Here is a 14,957-nt window from a genome sequence, read left to right on the forward strand (position 1 = left end):
AAGTCCCTCAGGGTCACATGCAGTCTGGACCCTGCCTGCGCCTTCTGTCCCATCTTGCAGCATTCCCCCCTTCCCTCTAGGCTCCAGCCACTCTGAACTTCCTTTGTTCCTCCTGCACCTTTCTGATGCAAGGCCTTTGCACATGCTCTTTCCCCCTGTCTGTCACTCAGCCTATAATTCTGAACTTAAAAATGTCTTCCCCAGGAACACCTCTCTTGACCTCCTGAACTAGATGTCATCACTGTGCTGTGAGCCACCCCCATAGAACACCGTTCTTCCCCTTTCATAGCACTCATTACAGATATGAGCTCCCAAAGGGACCTTTATTCAACCATCTAGTTATTTGACAATTATTTCCAGAATTCTTGCTTTGTACCAGGAACTGTTCTGGAGGCTAGGGATACATCTGTAGGCAAGATAAACAGCAGACCCCACTGATGATACTTACATTCTAGTGAAAGAGACAGACAGTAAACAAATAAGCAAATTAACATAGGGACCTCTGCTTTGTTCATTGCTACATTCATAGAAGTGGACATTGTACCCAATACATAGCAGACACACAATAAATGCTTGTTGAGGTGAAGGAAAGAGAAGTAAGGATCAATGGCCTCAGTGGAGGCCAATGTCAGAGCTAATTTAACTAACTAGTAGAGGATCATTGTACCCAAAGGTCTGCCCAATTTATACAAGGGACCAAAATGTGTTGGAGCCTACTCTCTCCAATTGGTATCCAAGAATATGAATCTGAGGAGGGGAAAATGTGGCTTCTCTTCACTCCTGTGCCTATGTTGGCATGTAAAAATGGGGACATGTGAATGAGTGCAAGTCCCAGATTTGCAAAGTGATCTTATCTACTCCTGAGCCTTTCTGTGCCAGTGGCGGGCTAGCTAGTTGCTAAACCCATTTCCTCTTTGTCATGGGCACCCACTTGGACTGCCTTTCTCCATTTCTCTTGCAGTTGTTGTGACCGTGTGATAAGCTTTCATCAGTGGAATGTTGTTGCCAATGATAAATCTCCAATGCATGACCATTCATGCACTTTGCCCATCACAGTGATCTTGGAAGCCATGTACTGAAGATGGCAGAGAGACACAAGATGGAAGGACATGAGTCCCTGAACTAGTAGTTGGGGAAGAGTCTCCCATTTATTAAAAGCACTCATTTTGGACTTAACCTGAGCAAGGAATCAACTACTGTGATAGGTCCCTGAGGCCGGGAATTTACCTGTTAGAGCAGTGGTTCTCAAAGTGCACTGGTGTACACTAGAAGATTTCCAGGTGCGCCCTATAATATTCCAGAGAAATATGTGCCTGTTGGGGACCAAAAAACCAACAGGGTTTTTGGAGTTTAGGCTTTTGGAGGACAGAGGTGTGGGGAATTGGCTGTAAGCTGACAGTTTGCCCCCCCACACACACACCTCATTTGCCTGATTAGGTTGCAAAAGTCTGTTAAGCTGTGGTGCTGGATTGTTTACACTACTCCCCCTGTTCCCTGGAAAGACTGGAGGCAAGTTTCTTCTACCTTCTGTTTGGTGTAAAGTTAAGAGGATATGTATGGTGAGGGTTTTCTGCACTCAACACAATTAAGAGTAAAAAGAGAGAGATTCTTCAATGTATTGATGAGGAAATGGGAGTTTGGTTTTCAAATATGTGCCCAAACATTGAAGAAATCACTAGGACACATCAGGCTTATGTTTCTCATAAACACAAGAATGAAAAAAATTAACATATTCGTGCCGGGACCTGCCGAATTTACTAAATCTTACTAAGAATGTATCTAGATATACAGTGTGTCCATAAAGTCATGATGCACTTTTGACCAGTCACAAGAAAGCAACAAAAGGCGATAGAAATGTGAAATCTGCACCAAATTAAAGGAAAACTCTCCCAGGTTCATACCTATTTAATGAAGTTTGATGTGGGCTCATGCACAGATTTTTTAGGGCTCCTTAGGTAGCTATCCCGTATAGCCTCTACAGACTAGTCACTGATTGATGGCCTACCAGAATGGAGTTTCTCCACCAAACTGCCGGTTTCCTTCAACTGCTTATCCCACCGAGTAATATTATTCCTACATGGTGGCGCTTCCTTATAAACGCACCGATATTCACGTTGCACTTTGGTCACAGATTTGAATTTAGCGAGCCACAGAACACACTGAACTTTCCTCTGTACCGTCCACATCTTGACTGGCTTGGCTGTGGGCTGCTCCACTGTATACGAGGTGTTACGTCATCATCTGCGCATGTGCACATGCTGCCACATCATCCTACAGAAACTGGGAGGGTTTTCCCTTTATTTGGTGCAGATTTCACATTTCTATTGTCTTTTGTTGCTTTCCTGTGACTGGTCAAAAGTGCACCATGACTTTACGGACACACTGTATAAAAAGATAAGTTTTTTGTCGTTTCTTTTATTTTTCAACCCCAATTCTTTAAGAATTCTAAAAAGCATAACTCAAAAAATATAACATAAAAAGTTTTTTAATGTCAGAATAAATTTAATTTTGTTGTATTTATTTTGTTTAATTACCATAAAAGCATGCTTGGTCTTTATATTTTTTCTTTACTATTTGACTTAATTATTATAACATTTCTCAGAAATTTGTATACAGTGCGCCAACAATTACTTGTAGGATTTTAAATGCATCCCGACTTCAAAAAGTTTGAGAACCACTGTGTTAGAGTAGCTAGCATCATCTTAACTATACAGTTCCTTATTCTCTCCAGGACAATGACAGCTCTCTGACCCAGAGCCCTTCCCTGGGCTTCAGACTTGGCTCTACAACTGTGCATTGGGCATCCCTACTGACATGGTGGGCACCACTTCAGACTTAATGTGACCAAAACTAGGTTTGATATTTTCACCCCCAACCAGCTGCTCCTTCTCCAGTGCAGCCCATCTCAGTGGATAGCACTGCTTCCCCCCCAGGCATGCAAGCCTAAATTTCAATGTTGCCCTTGACTCCTTCTCTCTTTCTCTTACCTCCCACATAGATCTTTTTTCTTTTTTTCTTTTTTACAGGGACAGAGAGAGAGTCAGAGAGAGGGATAGATAGGGACAGACAGACAGGAACAGAAAGAGATGAGAAGCATCAATTATCAGTTTTTCGTTGCGACACTTTAGTTGTTCATTGATTGCTTTCTCCATATGTGCCTTGATCGTGGGGCTACAGCAGACCGAGTAACCCCTTGCTTGAGGCAGCGACCTTGGGTCCAAGCTGGTGAGCTTTTTGCTCAAGCCAGATGAGCCCGCGCTCAAGCTGGCGACCTCAGGGTCTCGAACCTGGGTCTTCTGCATCCCAGTCCAATGCTCTATCCACTGTGCCACTGCTTGGTCAGGCCCACATAGCTCTTACATTTTTCTTCAATTCATATACTCCTTCCCCAATGCTACTACCGTCAGACTACCTAGACACTGTAACAGCCACCAACTAATCATTCTCCGTACTCTACTGTGGCTACCCCTCTAGCCCATCATTCTCCACATTACAGCTTGAGTCATTTACCCAAAGTAGATCCCAACATGCCGCACTCAGTTTGAAACACTCAGCTGGCTCCCCATCGTCCTGAGGATCCAGTTCAAACCCATTAAAAGCTCTGTATGATCTGTCGCGGTCTTCCTCTGCAGCCTCTTCACCGCTTCTGCAGACCCTAACCCAGCTGTCCCTACTCCTGTCACACTAAACTCATGTCACTTCCTCATTCACCGCATCTTCCCACTCTGCTCTGTTGCTTCTGCCCAGACCCTTTCCCTTAGACAATATCTGTTCATGCTTTTGGCCTTAGCTTGAATTTAACTTCCTCCCAGAAGTGGCCTCCCTGAACCCTGGAGCAGGCTCAGTCCCTGGCACCTACTACTGCCTATGATAACTCTCTTGACTGTTGTGACTTGTTTAATTGTCTATCTTTCCTGTTAGAGTGCAAGCTCCTAGAGTTCATGCCTTTGTTCTCAGCTTCTAGAACAAAGTAGAAATCACTGTACATCTGTCCAGTGAATACATGTGAGCAGTAAACTAGTTGCAACTTAAAGTTGCAATATGACATCTCTCAGCAGCCTCTTAGAAATATCAGTGCTCATTTGTGATAGCAAACAGTTAATTCCAAGTGTTTCTCCACCATCTGAATCAGGCGGATTCGCCCTCCACTTATTAATGAGGAAACAACCCCAAGGCAGCAGGTGCTCTGCCCCAGGGAGGGAGGGAGAAGAGACAGTCACAGGGCTCGACTATGACCACACTAAGTCCACCTCCCCCTCCTGTTTTTCTTGTTTCTGAGCACCGGGCGGAAATGTAATGTCATGACACATTGGGGGATTTCTTTCTTCCCCTGCATTTTTCTGATGTGACTCCAGCCTGGGGGGTTGGGGGAACACAGGCCACGGGAGGAGGGAGGCGGGTGTTGGGGAGGTTAGCCGTGGCATTCCTCAGCGGCCTCCGTTTGCATAGCTCTGAGAAAGAAGAAAGAAGTCAGCGAGCTTTGGCAGACGCACTGGGCATTCAGCTCCTGTTCTGGCAGCTGCAGAGGCAGGGCCGAGCACATGCTCTGCCAAGGCCGGGAGGCAGACTCCCTCCCAGCCCAGGCTGCCAAGATGAGGTGGAGGGGGTCAGGACCTCTGCCTAAGATGGAAGAATCATAGAAAGGGTCCCCTTCTTTCTGCCCAGCCTGGCAGCCAGTTGGCCATGAGCCATTAAATGTGTGTGTGTATGGGGTGGGGATAGGGGCACAGTATCAGGACCTCAGTGCAAATCCTTTCAGGCCCAAAGGCTGGTGTGGGCATCTGATATCCCAGGGGGCCAACTCAGCAACTCAGCCTCTCTCCCACCCTAGAGATCTTGGAGGGGCAGACTCTGGGCAGACGATCCCACCCAGCTACTAGCGCCACTGCCACCACATTCTAGAGCTGGCCATGAGCTACAGAGGGTGGCTTGAGAAAAAGCATGAGGCCCTACTCACCAAGGAAACAGGCTCCCTAGGAAAAGGTCACATATTTGATGTGGGGGTCATCTGGACACCTTAAATGCAGCTCTGTTCTTGTTTTCCTGAGGGCGCCCGCCAGCAAAAAGGCCTAAGACAATGGGGTGACAGCTGACCTGTTTGTGCAGCTGTAAGACCCTGTCATAGTTTCCCTTTCTCAACAAAGCCCAGTGCTGTACCCACTTACACAACCTGACCCCAACTTATACCCACTGGGACAGTCTTGCAAGCCAAGCCCTGAGTTTGACAAGGACTTCGCTGTGCCAAGAATCTAGAAAAGGAGGTGCCAACATAACTAGAAGTCAGAGCTTGATAATAGCTATCACATATTGAGTCCTTACTCCATGCCAGACATTGTTATAAAGGATTTACATGCACTATTATCCTCACAAAAATCCTAATAAGGAAATAGAATCTCTGACCTGTGGTGGTGCAGTGGATAAAGCATTAACCTGGGACACTGAGGTTGCTGGTTTGAAACCCCGGGCTTGCCGGGTCAAGGCACATACAGGAAGCAACTATTACGAATTGATGCTTCCCACTTCTCCTCTCTCTCTCTCTCTCTCTCTCTCTCTCCCTTATTTAGAAATCAATAAATAAAATCTAAAAAAAAAAAGAAAGAAAAAAGAAAAGAAAACTGAGGCTCCAAGAATTTAAATATTATAACTTATTCATGATTATTATACAAGCAGAATACAGAATGGGCAGGATTTGAACCCAGATTGTCTGATCCAGAGCCAAGACTCTAACCTCCATCCTGTTTTCATTCATTCATTTGTCCAACTGTCCAGTCATGCACGTATGCTTCAAGGCCTAAACGAGAGCCTTTGCTGTGCTAGGAACTGCTCGGGGCGCAGGCACACAGGGCTGCAAAAGGACACACCCCATGAACTCTAAGAGTTCACAGTGGGAGAAACAGATGAGCAAACAATGATGAAAACCATGAGAGAGGGACACCAAAGCTGCTCTGGGAGGAGGACCAATTTCCCTGCATTGTTCAGGACCCAGGGCTGTGGAGGCACAGACAAGGAGCGACTAACCCATCTGGGACTGGGGGTGGGTGACAGACTTTCTCCAAAGGGTGTCCAGACACACACCTGGAACAGGATGTCTGTACTTGCAGGGTTGAACTTGAACTTGGGTCAAATTTCTCAGATCTGGAGCCTCAGGATCTGTAGTTGCATCCACTGGACAGGAGAGAACATTTACTCCCAAATGTACCTGGTCAGCCCCTTCTTACCAAACACAGAGCCACCCAACCCAATCAATACCACCAGAGAAACAGAAAGAAGGTAAGCCTTCCTAGAGAGCCCTGGGTGTGGCATGGTTTACACAGCCTGCCTGATGTAAACACTGGTGGTGTGAAGGAAGAACAAGCCAGAGCTTCTTCCTTATTTCACATTCCCATTGACTGCTGCTGTCAAAGCTGGGGGACAACAGCAATAAATCTAGTTCCTTATTATAGGGAGACCAACCCAACCCAATGATTTCTAGATTAGGTAAGGAAATAAGGGTTGGAGAAAAGGGTGACTTAATTCCTCCCGTCTGTCTGGTTCCTATACCCACATCAGATGTCTTTGGAGAAGCCTCCCACACAGGCTATGATCCACTAACTGCAGCGCTCCAGTCCTGAAAGGGGCCCTTTTCCTTAGATGCCCTGCTGGTTAGTAATGGCCAAGATGCAGGGAGGGGACATGGAGGGAGGGAGGGATGTCCTCTGTAGAGCAAGAGGGCAGCTGGCTTCCTTCACAGCTGTGTGGGTGGCAGTGAGCTAAGAGGCCCCTGTTCTCTTCTCCATCAATCAAGGGGGCAATCAAGAAAAAATGTGCAATTTTAAAAGTTCAAAAAGAAAATCCAAACCACAACAACCTCTAAATCATTTTCATTTGATGGTGGCCTGACATTGTGGAAATCAGTCACAGAAAGGGGTAATTCTTAAATTTCTCCTCCTGCTCTTGGACAAGGTTAGACTTTTTTTCTCTTTTGGGGGTTGGTCTCCATAGAATGACAGATACTGCCTAGTGCCCTGTTCCCTGGAAGCCTGGCCTGGCTTGGGCACCTCACCATAGCAAGAAGGAAAACACAGAGAGGTCTCCTCTTTGGAGAATGGTGGCCAAGAGTCTTCCTCATGGTCAATGAGGAGCCTGGGCCCTCCTGGAAAATGTTAGCATCAAGCCAAGTTGCAGCCTGACTTGAGGTGGCGCAGTGGATAGGCATCCACCTGGAATCCTGAGGTTGCTAGTTCAAAACCCCGAGCTTGCCTGACCTGTGGTGGCGCAGTGGGATAAAGCGTCGACCTGGAACACTGAGGTTGCCGGTTTGAAACCTTGGGCTTGCCTGGTCAAGGCACATATGGGAGTTGATGCTTCCTGCTCCTCCCCCTTCTCTCTCTCTCTCTCTCTCTCTCTCTTTCTCTCTCACTCCTCTCTCTCTAAAAATCAATAAAAAAAAAAAAAAAAAAAAAAAAACCCTGGGCTTGCCCAGTCAAGGCACATACCAGAAGCAACTACTACTACAAGTTGATGCTTCTTGCTTCCCCACCCTCCTTTCTCTAAAAAAATCAATATATAAAATCTTTTTTTTTTTTTTTAATTTAGTTAGAGGAGAGGAGGCAGAGAGACAGACTCCTGTATGCTCCCAACTGGGATCTACCCGGCAAACCCACTAGGGGGCAATGTTCTGCCCATCTGGGGTGTTGCTCCGTTGCAACTGAAGCCACTTTTTAGCACGTGAGGTGGAGGCCATGGAGCCATCCTTAGCGCCTGGGGCCAACTTGTTCCATTCGAGCCATGGCTGCCAGAGAAGGAAAAAGAGAGCAAGAGAAAAAGAGCCAGAGAGAGAAGGGAGGGAGTTGGAGAAGCAGATGGTCGCTCACTTCTCCTGTGTGCCCTGGCTGGGAATTGAACCCAGGACATCCATACACCAGGCTGACCACTGAGCCAACCAGCCAGGGCCATAAAAATCTTTAAAAGAAAAAGAAAGGCAAAATTGCATTACTTAGTAATAGCCTTGCGCAAGGTGCTTCACTCCTCTGAGTTACAGGACCCTCACTCATTAAACTGGTAATAATACTACCCACCTCCCTGAGGCACTGTGAGGATTAAATAAGATTCTGTAAGAGAAGTGTACTTTACAGCTGTGAAGCACCATTTAATCAGGTGTCCATATTTTTTCTTTTTTTAAAGATTTTATTTATTGATTTTAGAGGGAGAGAGAAAAGGGGGTAGGAGTGGGGAGCATCAAGTCCTAGTTGCTTTGTAGTTGCTTCTAATATGTGCCCAGGGTTTCAAACCGAAGACCTCAGCGTTCCAGGTCGGCACTTTATCCACTGCTCCACTACAGGTCAGGCAGGAGTCCATATTGTTTTTTCCTGTCTGCAGGTCCTTCTTATTTAGAAATCTTTTGCCTCTTTTTCCCCTCCTCCTTGCATTCCTCTTTCTCCAACTGCCTTCCTTCACCCCATATAGGCTTAATATGTTCACAAAAGAATTCTTGATTTCTACAGCCCTTCTGAACTTCCTTTTCTTTCCTAACTTGATGAACAGCATTTACTTAGTTTCTCAGGCTAAAATCCAAAAAGTCATCATTGATTAATTTTTCTCTTTCCCATAACACCTACATTCAATCCATCAGCATGTCTTTTTTTTTTTTTTTTTTTTTTACAGAGACAGAGAGAGTCAGAGAGAGGGATAGACAGGGACAGACAGACAGGAACGGAGAGATGAGAAGCATCAATCATTAGTTTTTCATTGCGCATTGCAACACCTTAGTTGTTCATTGATTGTTTTCTCATACGTGCCTTGACCACGGGCCTTCAGCAGACCGAGTAACCCCTTGCTGGAGCCAGCAACCTTGGGCTCAAGCTGGTGAGCTTTTGCTCAAACCAGATGAGCCCTCACTCAAGCTGGCAACCTCTGGAGTCTCGAACCTGGGTCTTCCGCATCCCAGTTTGATGCTCTATCCACTGCGCCACCGCCCAGTCAGGCCCATCAGCATGTCTTATAGGTCAGTGGTCCCCAACCCCTGGGCCGCAGACCGATACTGGTCCGTGGGCCATTTGGTACTGGTCTGCAGAGAAAGAATAAATAACTTAAATTATTTCCATTTTATTTATATTTAAGTCTGAACGATGTTTTATTTTTGAAAAATGACCAGATTCTCTCTGTTACATCCGTCTAAGACTCACTCTTGACGCCTGTCTCGGTCACGTGATACATTTATCCGTCCCACCCTAAAGGCCAGTCTGTGAAAATATTTTCAGATATTAAACTGGTCTGCGCCTGACCTGCGGTGGAGTAGTGGGTAAAAGCATCGACCTGGAACACTGAGATCTCCGGTTTGAAACCCTGGGTTTGCCTCGTCAAGGCACATATGGGAGTTGATGCTTTCTGCTCCTTCCCCTTCTCTCTGTCTCTCTCTCTGTCTCTCTCTGTCTCTCTCTCTCTCTCTCTGTCTCCTCTCTTTAAAAAAGGAATAAAGGGTATAAAAAATAAAAATTAAATGAAAACAAACCGGTCTGTGGCCCAAAAAAGGTTTGGGACCACTGCTCCAACTGACTAAAATAACGGGCCAGGGCCAGCAGTCATATTTTTTTTTAATTTTGTTTTTTATTTATTCATTTTAGAGAGGAGAGGGAGAGACAGAGAGAGAGAAGGGGGAGGAGCTGGAAGCATCAACTCCCATATGTGCCTTGACCAGGCAGGCAAGCCCAGGGTTTCGAACCGGCGACCTCAGCATTTCCAGGCCGACGCTTTATCCACTGCACCACTACAGGTCAGGCCAGCAGTCATATTTTTAAGACATAAATCAAGTCAGATCACTCTTTTGCTCAAAACACTCCATTGGCTTCCAAATTGTGACAAGGCCTCGTGTGATATGGTCTTGCCTTCCTCTTCAACCTCCAATTACTGTGCTGCAGCTCAGGGGTCCCTTTCTGTCCCTCATGCATATTAAGCTTATTTTGTCCCAGGCCTTCACATGCCTGATGCTACCTTATCCCAGTTCAGAAGTTACTGTCTCAGAGTGACCTTCCTTGAGCTGCCTATATAAATTAATTCTATCCTGCTGACTCTTGAGCACATTACTTTTTTGTGTGTTACTTATTTATGAAATTATACTACCTCTTTATTTATACACATATTGTTGGTCCCTGTGTGAGTCTTGTTCCTATTCTCCAACAAGAATAATATACATGGCACCTTATAAGCACCCAATTAATGTTTGTTTGTTTGTTTGTTTTGAATGAATAAATGAATGCCCTGGCTCCAAAATTACTCTTATTGATTGATTTCCATAGCCCTTCTGAACTTCCTTTTCTTTCCTAACTTGACAAACAGCATTCAAAATGCCCTCTCTTTCAGAGCATGAATCTCACGTGGAAGGTGTCAGGGAGGCCTCCACAAATATTTGCTGAATGAATGAAGCTAAAATAAATTACACCAACAAAGAATGTCAGCATCTTAACGCTTGGCTATTCCCAGGAGTATTAGCATTCTCAAAGAGGAAGCTTGAATTTCAGGCATTGTTGACAAAGAGAAGAATTTCAGACCAGCCAGAGTTGAAGTGATATATTTGGACATAGTTGCTGTTCCATGGCTTCTTAAGTCCACAAATATTTAATACCCTTTGGGGCTCCTTAGAAATGAAAGCTGACATTAAAATGTAAAATGGTGATTTTAAAGCATTGTTTGTTTCTAAGGAAAGAACTGTGGATGGGGAATCAGAGGGCTGGGTTTTAATCCTGGAAGTGTGCCACTAATTAGGTCCTTGGACAGGTTGCTGAAGATAACCAACATTTACTGAGCATCTACCATGTGCCTGGCTCTGAACTAGTCACTTTACTCACACATATCAGTTTTGCAACTCTTCCAGGTGGATATTTTTATTATCTATATTTCATAGATAGGGAGACTGGTTCAGAGAGGTCAGGTATCATGCATGAGGTACTCCCTAATGCACATGAAGCCAGGACTCAGACTCAAGGCTTTGACAGCCTGGATTTCGTTCCTTCCCCTGCACCCTGATACAATACCTCAGGCCTTCTTCTGTGAATCTGTTAACTGGTGCAGAAGAAGAAACTCTTGGGCTCTAAGGAGTTGCTCTCTAAGGTTCCTTTCATAAGATTTCTTTATTAGACCATTTCTGGATAGAGGAAGAACAGAAAGTAAGTCTAGCACTGAGAACTAACTCATTTGGGAATATAGCTTAGTGGTTAGAGTGAAGGCTTAGGAGGTAGGCTTCCTGAGTTCACATCCTGCCTGTACCACGCACTTTCAGCATCTATAACACGAGTAGAATCAGATACCTACCTATACCTACCGCCCATGTTGTGATGAGGCATAGCTGATGCCCGTAAAGTGTGCAGCCCAGTGGCCAATGCTCAGTGAACTGGTCAATTCTGAGAAGCGGCTGTAGGTTCAGAGGCTCCAAGAGTCAGCATATCAGCCAAGAAGATGCCCAGGGTAGCTCGAACAATGCCAAGGAGAACTCCCATCATCAGCAGGGTGGGAGGAAAGAGTAGCTGAGAGGCAGGAAGCCTAGAGCCCACAGGAAACATTAGCTGGAGAAACAAAGTGTGTTCAGAGAAGCCCAGCCCCATGTGAGGCTGAAGGCTTGAAGCATGGAAGCAGGAAAGGGAGCCCCATGAAGAGTTCAAAGTAACTCACTGCTTCACTGTTATTTTTGTCATCTGTGCTATTTTCTCTGATTACCAAAGTAATACATTGGTACTTTACCAAGCTTTATATAATGCAAGTAGCAACAGGGCTTCCTAATCAGGTTTTTAAAAAATGTTTACTTATGTTTAAAACAGATACAAAAATGCACAAGTCATACTCAATGAATTTTCTCAAAGAGAATACCCCCAGTTGGCCTGCAACCAGATTATGGAACATAATGTTATCAGACCACCAGAGCTCCCCTATCTGCCCCCTCTGGTCATTACTAATCCCAACAGGAATCCCTTTCCTGATTTCTTTCCCCTTAGATAAGTTTTGCCTGTTGTTAATTTTTAAATAATTGAAATGGCATAGAATGTACCCTTTTGTGTCTGGCTTTTTTCACTCACCATTATGCTTTGAGATTCATTTATATTACTCTGCAGTATTTCATCATATAACTTATCACAATTTAAAAAATTTGTTTTTATTTATTCATTTTAGAGAGGAAAGGGAGAGAGAGAGAGAGGAGAGACAGAGAGAGAGAAGGGGGGAGGAGCTGGAAGCATCAACTCCCATATGTGCCTTGACCAGGCAAGCCCAGGGTTTCGAACCAGCGACCTCAGCATTTCCAGGTCGACGCTTTATCCACTGCACCACCACAGGTCAGGCCTAACTATATCACAATTTATTTATTCATTTCATCGTCAAACACTAATGAGTATTTGGGTAGTTTCCAGTAATTGTAAATAATGCTAAAGTCACTCTTATACATATATATCTTTTGTGGACATACATACTCTTTCTCATCTATATCCCTAGGAGTGGAATTGCTGGATTGTAGCATGTGTATGTTCAGCTTTGGTAGTTATTGCTGCCCAAAGTTTTGAAAGAATATTCAAAGTATCTACAAAATCTCTGTGTGGGCTCTCAGAGAAATTTCAGAGTGTGACAGCTCGCTAAGAGAAGAGAATGAGGAGGGAGCAGTCCAGTGGCACTTGTGCAATGACCTCCCAATAAGTCTCTGTTTCCATTCCAGGACACCATAGCCACATGACCTGTCCCAAATTCCACTTTCATCTTGTCATTCCCATCCACTCTTCCCAATAAAGACCCTTCTTTAAACCTAACCATACTTCCAGGGCAGCACTGGATCACATTACCTGTTCACTTCCTGGCCTTGGAGTAGATTTTCATCATTTCTTATGTTCATTCATCCATGCAACAAATATTCAGAGCTTATAACTCAATTACATTGTTTTAGACCTGAGGTTGGAGAAATGTACCCATACCCTGATGGAACTAGCATCCTAGTAGGAAGAGAAAGACAATAAACAAATAGTATGGCCTGACCAGGCAGTGGCGCAGTGGATAGAGCGTTGGACTGGGACACAGCGGACCCAGGTTTGAAACCCTGAGGTCTGGCTCATCTGGTTTGAGCACAGCTCACCAGCTTGAACCCAAGGTTGCTGGCTTGAGCAAGAGGTCACTCGGTCTGCTACAGCCCCACGGTCATGGCACATATGAGAAAGCAAACAATGATCAACTAAGGTGTGGCAACAAAGAATTGATGCTTCTCATTTCTCTCTTCCTGTCTGTCCCTATCTTTCTCTTTCTCTGTCTCTGTCACCAAAAAGACCAAAACAAAACAAAACCACACACACAAAAAGTATGTTAGTGGTAATAAAGGCTCTAGGGAGAAATAAACAATACAAGGAAAAGAAGAACGTGATGGGGGGAATGTGCTATTATATGATATATAACTGAGTGCTCAGGAGAGATCTGTAAGGCAGACATTGTTTTAAATGGTCACTCTGGCTATTACATTGGAAATGGGCTATGTGGGAGCAAGGTGAAAGAAGAGAAAGGAGGCCATGCAAGAGTCTAGACAAGAAATAATGGTGAATTAGACTAGAGCAATGGCCATGGCAGTGATGAGATGTGGCTGCATTTGGCATCTATTCTAAAAGTAGGACTGATAAGACTCACAGATGGATTGGCTCTGGAGCAGGAGAAGGAAGTCAATGGTGCTTTGTTCCCCCAAGGGCAATGCCTGCTTGCACACAGAGCCAAGGATCAGGGCCTGTTGATTGATTGAATGGGTAGGTGATTTTCCTGGTTACAGCCAGCCAAACTTCTGATGTAAAAGGTCTATTTTCTTTTGTCTCAGAGGTAGTGCAATGCAAGTATTTACAGTGTGTCCGAAAAGTCATGGTGTACTTTTGACGGGTCACAGGAAAGCAACAAAAGATGATAGAAATGTGAAATCTGCACCAAATAAAAGGAAAACCCTCCCAGTTTCTGTAAGATGATGTGGCAGCATGTGTGTATGCGCAGATGATGACACAACACCGTGTATACAGCGGAGCAGCCCACGGCCATGCCAGTCGAGATGTAGACGGTACAGAGGAAAGGTCAGTGTGTTCTGTGGCTCGCTAAATTTGAATCCGTGAACAAAGTACAATGTGAATATCGGCGTGTTTATAATGAAGCGCCACCATATAGGAATAATATTACTCGGTGGGATAAGCAGTTGAAGGAAACCGGCAGTTTGGTGGAGAAACCCCGTTCTGGTAGGCCATCAATCAGTGACGAGTCTGTAGAGGCTATACGGGATAGCTACCTAAGGAGCGCTAAAAAATCTGTGCATGAGCCCACATCGAAGTGCACTAATAGGTATGAAACTGGGAGAGTTTTCCTTTTATTTGGTGCAGATTTCACATTTCTATCGTCTTTTGCTGCTTTCCTTTGACCTGTCAAAAGTGCACCATGGCCTGTGGTGGCGCAGTGGATAAACCTTCGGCCTGGAATGCCAAGGTTGCTGGTTCGAAACCCTGGGCTTCCCTGGTCAAGGCACATACAACAAGCAAACAATAAACAACTAACATGAAGCAACTATGAGTTGATACTTCCCACTCCATGCTCCCCTTTCTCTCCTGTCTCTGTAAAACCAATAAATAAAGTATTTAAAAAAATATATATTAAAAAAAAAAAAAAAAGTGCACCATGGCCTGACCAGGCGGTGGCACAGTAGATAGAGCATTGGACTGGGATGCAGAGGACCCAGGTTCGAGACCCCGAGGTCACCAGATTGAGCGCGGGCTCATCTGGTTTGAGCAAAAAGCCCACCAGCTTGAACCCAAGGTTGCTGGCTCCAGCAAGGGGTTACTCGGTCTGCTGAAGGCCCGTGGTCAAGGCACATATGAGAAAGCTATCAATGAACAACTACTAAGGCGTTGCAATGTGCAATGAAAAACTAATGATTGATGCTTCTCATCTCTCTTCGTTCCTGTCTGTCTGTCCCCGTCGATCCCTCTCTCTGG

The sequence above is a fragment of the Saccopteryx bilineata genome, chromosome 4, assembly GCF_036850765.1.
Source record: "Saccopteryx bilineata isolate mSacBil1 chromosome 4, mSacBil1_pri_phased_curated, whole genome shotgun sequence".
In the NCBI taxonomy this organism is placed as follows: domain Eukaryota; kingdom Metazoa; phylum Chordata; class Mammalia; order Chiroptera; family Emballonuridae; genus Saccopteryx; species Saccopteryx bilineata.